The sequence below is a fragment of the Vicia villosa genome, linkage group LG2 (assembly GCF_029867415.1).
Source record: "Vicia villosa cultivar HV-30 ecotype Madison, WI linkage group LG2, Vvil1.0, whole genome shotgun sequence".
Classification (NCBI taxonomy): Eukaryota; Viridiplantae; Streptophyta; class Magnoliopsida; order Fabales; family Fabaceae; genus Vicia; species Vicia villosa.
In genome coordinates this window covers 141,214,078-141,222,108 of record NC_081181.1, presented here as the reverse complement: position 1 = coordinate 141,222,108, position 8,031 = coordinate 141,214,078, and the positions used below count along the sequence as shown (strand labels likewise).

Sequence of the window (8,031 nt, the reverse complement as noted above, 5' to 3'; positions counted from 1 at the left end):
CGGAACTTGTCTAGTGCAAATACGACAGCTAATAATTCTTTTCCTGTCGTGGCATAATTCATTTGAGCTTCGTCTAGGGTTCTACTCGCATAGTATATGACATGTAGTTTCTTATCTTTTCTTTGCCCTAGAAAGGCTCCTACAGCATAATCACTTGCGTCACACATTATTTCGAAAGGCTCATTCCAGTCGGGAGGTTGCATAATTGGCGCAGAGATTAATGCTCGTTTAAGCGTATGGAATGCTTCAGTGCATTTATCGGTAAAAATGAATTCGGCGTCTTTCATTAGTAGTTCAGTTAAGGGTTTTGTAATTTTAGAGAAATCCTTAATGAAACGTCGGTAAAAACCAGCGTGTCCCAGAAAACTTCTTATTTCTCTAACGGTTTTGGGAGGTTGAAGGTTTTCGATAATTTCGATTTTAGCTTTATCTACTTCGATCCCTCTATCGGATACGATGTGTCCAAGTACAATTCCTTGTCGAACCATGAAATGGCATTTTTCCCAGTTAAGGACTAGGTTAACGCTTACACATCGTTTAAGTACCAGTTCAAGGTTCTCTAAACATGTTTCGAAACTTCCTCCACAGACAGAGAAGTCGTCCATAAAGACCTCCATTATTCCATCTAGGAAGTCGGCAAATATTGCCATCATGCATCTTTGGAAGGTCGCGGGTGCATTGCATAGTCCAAAAGGCATTCGTCTGTAAGCGAATGTACCATAAGGACAGGTAAACGTGGTCTTCTCTTGGTCGTCAGGGTGGATAGGAATTTGGAAAAATCCGGAGTATCCATCCAGATAACAGAAATGCGAGTGTTTAGCTAGGCGTTCGAGCATTTGATCTATGAAAGGTAAAGGGAAATGGTCTTTTCGGGTAGCTTTGTTTAGCTTCCTATAGTCAATGCACATTTTCCATCCAGTTTGGGTACGTTGTGCTACAGATTCGCCTTTAGCGTTGGTGATTATAGTAACTCCTCCTTTCTTTGGTACGACGTGAACAGGGCTAACCCATTTACTATCGGATATAGGATATATTATTCCGGCTTCTAGCAGCTTTTGAATTTCCTTTTTAACCACATCGCTCATAATATGATTTATCCGTCTTTGATGTTCCCTAGAGGTTTTACTATCGTCTTCGAGCATAATGCGGTGCATACACAGAGAAGGGCTTATTCCTTTCAGATCTGATATGTTATATCCTAAAGCGGTCGGGTATTTTCTTAGGACATTAAGTAATTTTTCAGTCTCGGTTCGTCCTAAGTTGGCGTTCACTATAACTGGTCGGTTTAGTTATTCGTCTAGAAATTCGTATCTAAGATCAGTAGGAAGTGTTTTCAGCTCTATAGCAGGTTTCTTAGGTCCAGGTATAGGATCGGGAGTTAAAGCTAAGCATTCACTCAGGTGGTCATCTTGATATTCCTCACGCCAGTTGTCATCTTCAAGAATTGGCGGCATAGGAATTCTTAGGATCTCGGTTTCCTTATTTGGTTCGGATTTTATTTCTTTGACACACTCGTCGATTATGTCAGCAGAACAGCATGTGTCGATTATAGAAGGTGCTTTTAGGAATTGGGAAAGGATAAATTCTATTTTCTCTTCTCCTACTTCGAAAGTAAGCTTTCCTCGCTTTACATCTATAATTGCACCAGCGGTTGCTAAGAACGGTCTTCCTAATATGATCGGGATGTTAGAATCTTCTTGGATATCCATTATGATGAAGTCAGTTGGGATGTAGAATTGACCTACACGAACAGGGATATTTTCTAACATTCCTACAGGGTATTTAACTGAACGGTCAGCTAGTTGAAGAGACATTCTCGTTGCTTTAAGCTCACCTAAATTTAGTTTCTTACAGGTTGAAAGAGGCATCAAACTAACACTAGCTCCTAAATCGCACAAGGCCTTCTCTATAATGGTTTTACCTATTACGCAGGGTATAGAGAAACTACCAGGGTCTTTCAGTTTTGGAGGCATGTTATTTTGGATGATAGCGCTACATTCAGCGGTAAGCGTTACAGTTTCGTTATCCTCGAGTTTCTTCTTGTTTGATAGGATTTCTTTTAGGAATTTAGCGTACGAAGGCATTTCGGTTATGGCTTCTGTGAATGGTATGGTTATGTTTAATTGTTTCAGAAGTTCTACAAATCTTTTAAATTGCGCTTCGGTTTTTGATTTAGCTAATCTCTGAGGATAAGGAATTGGTGGCTTATAAGGTGGTGGTGGAACATAAGGTTTCTCTTTTTCAGGTTCCACTTCGTCATTGTTCTCTTTAGTCTTAGAAGTTTGGTCATCAGTTGATGTCTTTTGGGTTTCCTTTGGCTCTTGTTGTGACATGGGTACGTTTTGAGTTCTAGGATCGATGGGTCCATCGTAATTCGTTCCACTTCGTAGTGTTATTGCGTTCGCATGTCCTTTAGGATTAGGTTGTGGTTGAGCAGGAAACGTGCCAGCAGGGGCAGCAGTAGGTGCTTGTTGTTGGGCTACTTGTGAGATTTGAGTTTCTAGCATTTTGTTATGAGTAGCTAAAGCATCTACTTTGTTCGATAGTTGTTTTAGTTGCTCGCTGTTGTGGATGTTTTGGTTCAGGAAGTCTTTATTGGTTTGTTGTTGGGAAGCTATAAAGGTTTCCATCATGATTTCTAGATTCGACTTCCTAGGGGTATTTTGAGCAGCTACAGGCGCTTTTTGGTAGCCAGGTGGTACAGCAGGTGCTTGTCCAGGTGCGTACAACGCATTGTTGTTCTTATAAGAAAAGTTCGGGTGGTTTTTCCATCCAGGGTTGTACGTGTTAGAATAAGGGTTTCCTTGAGCATAGTTTACTTGATCAGATGGGACTCCAGTCAAGAGTTGACATTCGGCAACTACATGTCCAGTCAATCCACAAATCTCGCAGTTAGGTGTTACAGCAGCAGCGGTGGCTGAAGGAGTGATGGTTAAGTTCTCGATCTTTTGAGTTAAAGCGTCTACTTTAGCGTTAACGCGGTCTATACCACTTACTTCGTACATTCCTCCTTTGGTTTGGGTTTTCTCTAGAGCGGCTCGTTCTCCACCGCATTGGTAGTGGTTTTGTGCCATGTTCTCTATGAGTTTGTATGCTTCATCATGGGGTTTGTCCATTAATGCTCCGCCAGCAGCGGCATCTATAGTCATTTTAGTGTTATATAAGAGACCACCATAGAAAGTATGGATGATCAGCCATGGTTCGAGTCCATGATGAGGGCATATTCTAAGCATGTCCTTGTAACGTTCCCAAGCTTCGAAGAGTGATTCGTTATCTTTCTGGGTAAATCCGTTGATTTGACCTCTAAGCATAGCAGTTTTGCTAGGCGGAAAGTATCTCGCTAAGAATACTCTCTTCAATTCGTCCCATGTAGTTATGGAATTAGAAGGCAGGGATTGAAGCCACGCTCTAGCTCTATCTCTCAAGGAGAAAGGAAAGAGACGTAATCGAATAGCTTCGGGACTAACGTTGTTAGCTTTGACAGTGTCGGCGTATTGCACGAACACAGATAAATGAAGGTTAGGGTCGCCTACAGGGCTTCCAGAGAATTGATTCTGTTGAACAGCTTGGACCAGCGAAGGTTTCAGTTCGAAATTGTTTGCCTCAATCGCAGGTGGTGCGATACTTGAGTGCGGTTCAGCGCGCGAAGGAGCGGCATAGTCTCTAAGAGGACGAATAGCAGCCATCTCTAACTTCGGGATAATTTGATTAATTTGATCAGTTAAAGTCAATTCCTGATTAATAGGAATTGGTGCTACTTCGGGAAGATTGCGAGCTCGACGTTTGACGTTAATGAAACGTTCGATCTCGTTAATTCGTTGTATTAAATCTCCTCCTTGTGAACGAGTATTTGGCATACAATCTTTCAGAAAGAAAGGGAAGAATTGTCCTAGTCTCTACGGTGTAACAGTGAGTTACGATATCGACTTAAATAGTCCCCGGCAACGGCGCCAAAAACTTGATCGCGACTTTACGTGTCTATAAATCTGATGACTACAAGTGCACAGTCGTGTCGTGTAGTTTTAAAAGATATCGAATTCACAGGGACTATGAATCGATCTACCGTTATCTAAGGTTACTATGTAAAGCTAGGGCTACTAAAATTTTGATTGTTCCTAAGGGATAGTGATAGTGAGAAATAAAGAATATAATAAAAGACAGGTATCAGTATGTATTTCGTTTAACTTAAGGGAATCCGAAGGTCCATTGGCTTTTGCATAATTTAATTAAAAATCTTTACTAATTCAATTGATTAAAAATCCTCGTCTCAAACTTTCGCTCTGTTGATTCAGATTACTATCCTAATCCTAATGTACGCTTTCGCCATCCCATTAGGTTTTAGAAGAGCTTTTTGGAAACAACGTAATTAATAAAATGCCTATTTTATGAAGTTGTTATCTATTTAAATCTCCTAATCTCAAACTTTCGCTCTATTGACTCGGAACAAGCTAATATCCCTAACGTACGCTTTCCCCATCCCGCTCGGGTGTAAAAACAATTTTTGAAAATAAATAAGTCCCAATTAGTTTTAATACGCTTTCGCCATCCTTAAAACTAATGTCCTATGTCTACTATCTGGTTAAAGATCTCAAACTTTCGCTCTATTGATTTTAACCTTTGACCGTCTTAACTCCTCAAACTTTCGCTCTATTGGTTTTAAGACTTACTAATTAAATTAGACATATAAACCAAAAATAAGTGATATTTAATAAAACATAATTAAGCCAATTTATTTCGGATCCCTCGGTTAACTTACTCTACATACCGACACCTTAGTAATTTAGCCAGACATATTAATATGGGTAAACATGCATAAATAGATTCGGTTTATAATAATAGGCATACAATATATCATGCAAATAAACATATAAATAAGGCGGTAAATATTAAACCTGAATTAAATAAATGGCAAGTAAATCTTCAAGTATCGAACCTCCACCACAGGTTGGCTGGATCGTTCTTCGGAATTTAAACGGACAGAAAATAAAGCAAGGAAATAAAAACGATAAATCTAACGTAAGGCTAGATTTATAAAAAGTTCACAACAATTTCCGGTGTAGAAATCGTTGTGAGAAAATAAGTGTTTGAATGAAAGCAGAATGAAAAATATGATTCGCGGTACAATTTCGGCAGCACTTCGTTAGCAGGAAATCAGACACTTTGGACTGAAGTGACTGCTTCTATTTATGGGGGATGCTTTGCAGTGACGTTGCGTGAAAAGAGGAAATTCTTCAGACTGGCTTGGAGACGTGCGTCTCCGATTCTTCAGGAAGACTGGGCGCGTGACTTGAGACGTGCGTCTCAAGTGGAGAAACTTTAGGGAAATGGAGACGTGCGTCTCCCTTTTGCTGATGTGGCATAGAGACGTTGGAGACGTGCGTCTCCGCTTACTTGTGTGGATTGGGCTGCTTTCCTTCGTGGGCTGGATTGCTTCATTGGGTCTTTGGGTCTCTTTCAGCACACTTGGGCCTTATTTGCACTCCCTTTTTACTTCAGCACCTATTTTTCGTCTTTTAGGCATAGATATGGGTCGTTTTAGCTCCATTTCTTCTCTTTTTCACAATTAGTCATAATAAGAGTGTAAAACCTGAAACAAAGCAAAAACTCGCGTAATATCATAATAAATCAATATAATAAACGGAAAATGCTATAAATATCTATGAATTTCAAGCTAAATATACGATATAAAATCGTGTTATCAACAAGTGATATCAAAAGCCTCAGTTTTGTGAAGTATACATTTTTTTAATATGCTCTGTGGTTTCAAATTTTTCTTATCTTCCACATCAGAAAAGAAATTTTATACTTGTCATACCCCAATTTTTGACCTAAGATACCACCTCATATCATTTGCATATGCATCATTTGCATCTCTAACAAATTGCATAGCTTGTGTTTGTTACTTGTGACTCAGCAGGATTTAATCAGGAAATCACTCATCAGTACAAGTAATGATCAATTAAGGTTTTGTTCTCCCTTCATTTCAAATGAATCATCTTCATCAACAATCAACATTTGGTCCTCAGAGATTCATTTCAACAAACTCAACAGCTTTGAATCGACTGAATTAGGGTTTTGACTGAAGACAGCATGCTCTTGACTTTTGCTCAGGGTTTGACCTAATGACTTGGGACATGACCTCAAGACCCCAAGTGCATCATTTTGACCTAATCCATTGGCTCAGAACATCTCCTATACAAAGATTGATCAGACAAATCCTCAGATCAGGGTTTTTGAACTATCAGGGACTGAAATCAGGGATCACATTTGGGAAACCCTAAAAATCCCCAGGAAGTCAATCAAAGGTTTCAATCATCCTCAAATAATCCCTATGACAATATACAATGGAAATTACATCTCAATTCAAGACCTACAGGCATCAATTTCATCTGGTCGACAATTAGGGTTTTTGACCTAATTCACTGAACAACTGACTTTTTAATCAGGACATGGTGTCACAACTCAAACCATGGCTCAATATCCTCTAATGCCTCAATATGATCCATTCATACCATTCATTTGATGAGGATAGCCTGTTTCATTTGAAATCTCCAGAAACGCGATTCGTCTGAAAAAGTCAACTGTACAAGATCACCATTGACTTTTGGGGAATTTTGGTCAACCATGACTTTTGAAGTTTTGAATCATCAATATATGATATGAGAAGTCATTTGATCAAGGAAAATCAAGAAAATCAATCAAGAATCAAAAGTCAAAAGTTTGACTTTTCATACTTAGAAATTTTTTCTAAGTGTTTTTCATGGTTTTTTCCAAACTTTGGAAGGGAATTTCTCAAAATTTCACCTACAAACTGAAAAAAACTTCCAACATGAAAGTTGTAGATTTTGATCCAATAAACAACTTTGACACATATAAAATTTTTCCATAAGATCAACCATTTAAGAGATATGGTGCTTCAAAGTTGGTACTTTTTGAAAATTTCACTTAAAACTTCATTTTCTTCAAAGTTCATGGATCTTTTTCACCCATTTCCTTAAAGGTCTTGAAGAAACTTTCAACTAGGGTTTTGAAGTGTGTAACATGAGCTTTCCAAAATGTCCAAGAGCATGAAAAAATATGGAGCATAGCTATGGTTTTGAATTTTGACATTAGTGAACTTTTCACTTGAAATTTCAAGCCATTTTCACTAAGTTTCTATACTATATGGCCAATGATCCAAGTGATGACACACCAATGCAATAATTGATAGATATTTTCTGGTTTGAGATCAGAATGGAAAGAGATAAGAAGCTTGGAAAATAACCATGGTTTAGTTACTTTTAACCATATGCATTAAATGCAAAAGATGCCATTTTATCTCTTAAGCCAAGTCATCATTCTTGATCAACTTGCAAGAGCTCTTCATTCAGAAACTTTGGCCTATAAATAGAGGTTCAAATCACTCTTCAATTCACACCAAAACCTCACAATTATAGGTTTTCTCTCTTCTTTCTTAGAATGCAAGTTTCATGAGTTTCAAAGAGGAGAAAGTGCAATTTCCATCTCTTGCAAGTTCTGAGCAAAGTGTTGCTTCTAACACTTCCTAAACATCATATGGAAGTTGTTTGATCCATTCATACACCTCAAATTGCCCCAAAACTCAGAATCACTCTTCAACCTCCAAAAATGCATGAAATGAGCCCTATCATGCCAAAATCCACACAAGCTCATTTCTGTCCAAGTTAATCATCCAAACACATTCCATATACCATATATGAGCTATACCAATCATCATACATGACCTGAAACACCTCCATCATCAGATTCGATTCTCACTCCAAGCTTATGCAGGTCGGGTACCATAGCCATGCCCAGATGAATTCAGATGGTTCCAAGCATCCAGACACCTTCCATAAGGTCCATTGAAGCTATCCAGATCATCACAAAGCATCTGTAACACCTCTATTGCAGAATTCGAATCCCAGCTTGGCCGTTTTTGAAGGTAAGTGCTATGAACTTCAAACTCATACATACATGCATCATAAATGAAAAATTGAGTTGCTATCTTGTTTCTGCACTATCACTGATCAT

At 38.6% G+C, this 8,031-nt stretch overlaps 1 non-coding gene across 1 annotated transcript; it reads left to right on the top strand.

The window, feature by feature from the left end:
• Positions 1 to 3,204: 3,204 nt before the first annotated feature.
• Positions 3,205 to 3,311, top strand: LOC131654315 (small nucleolar RNA R71). Its single transcript, XR_009299356.1, has one exon. It is a non-coding gene; the product is annotated as a small nucleolar RNA R71 (small nucleolar RNA).
• The last annotated feature ends 4,720 nt before the right edge of the window (positions 3,312 to 8,031 follow it).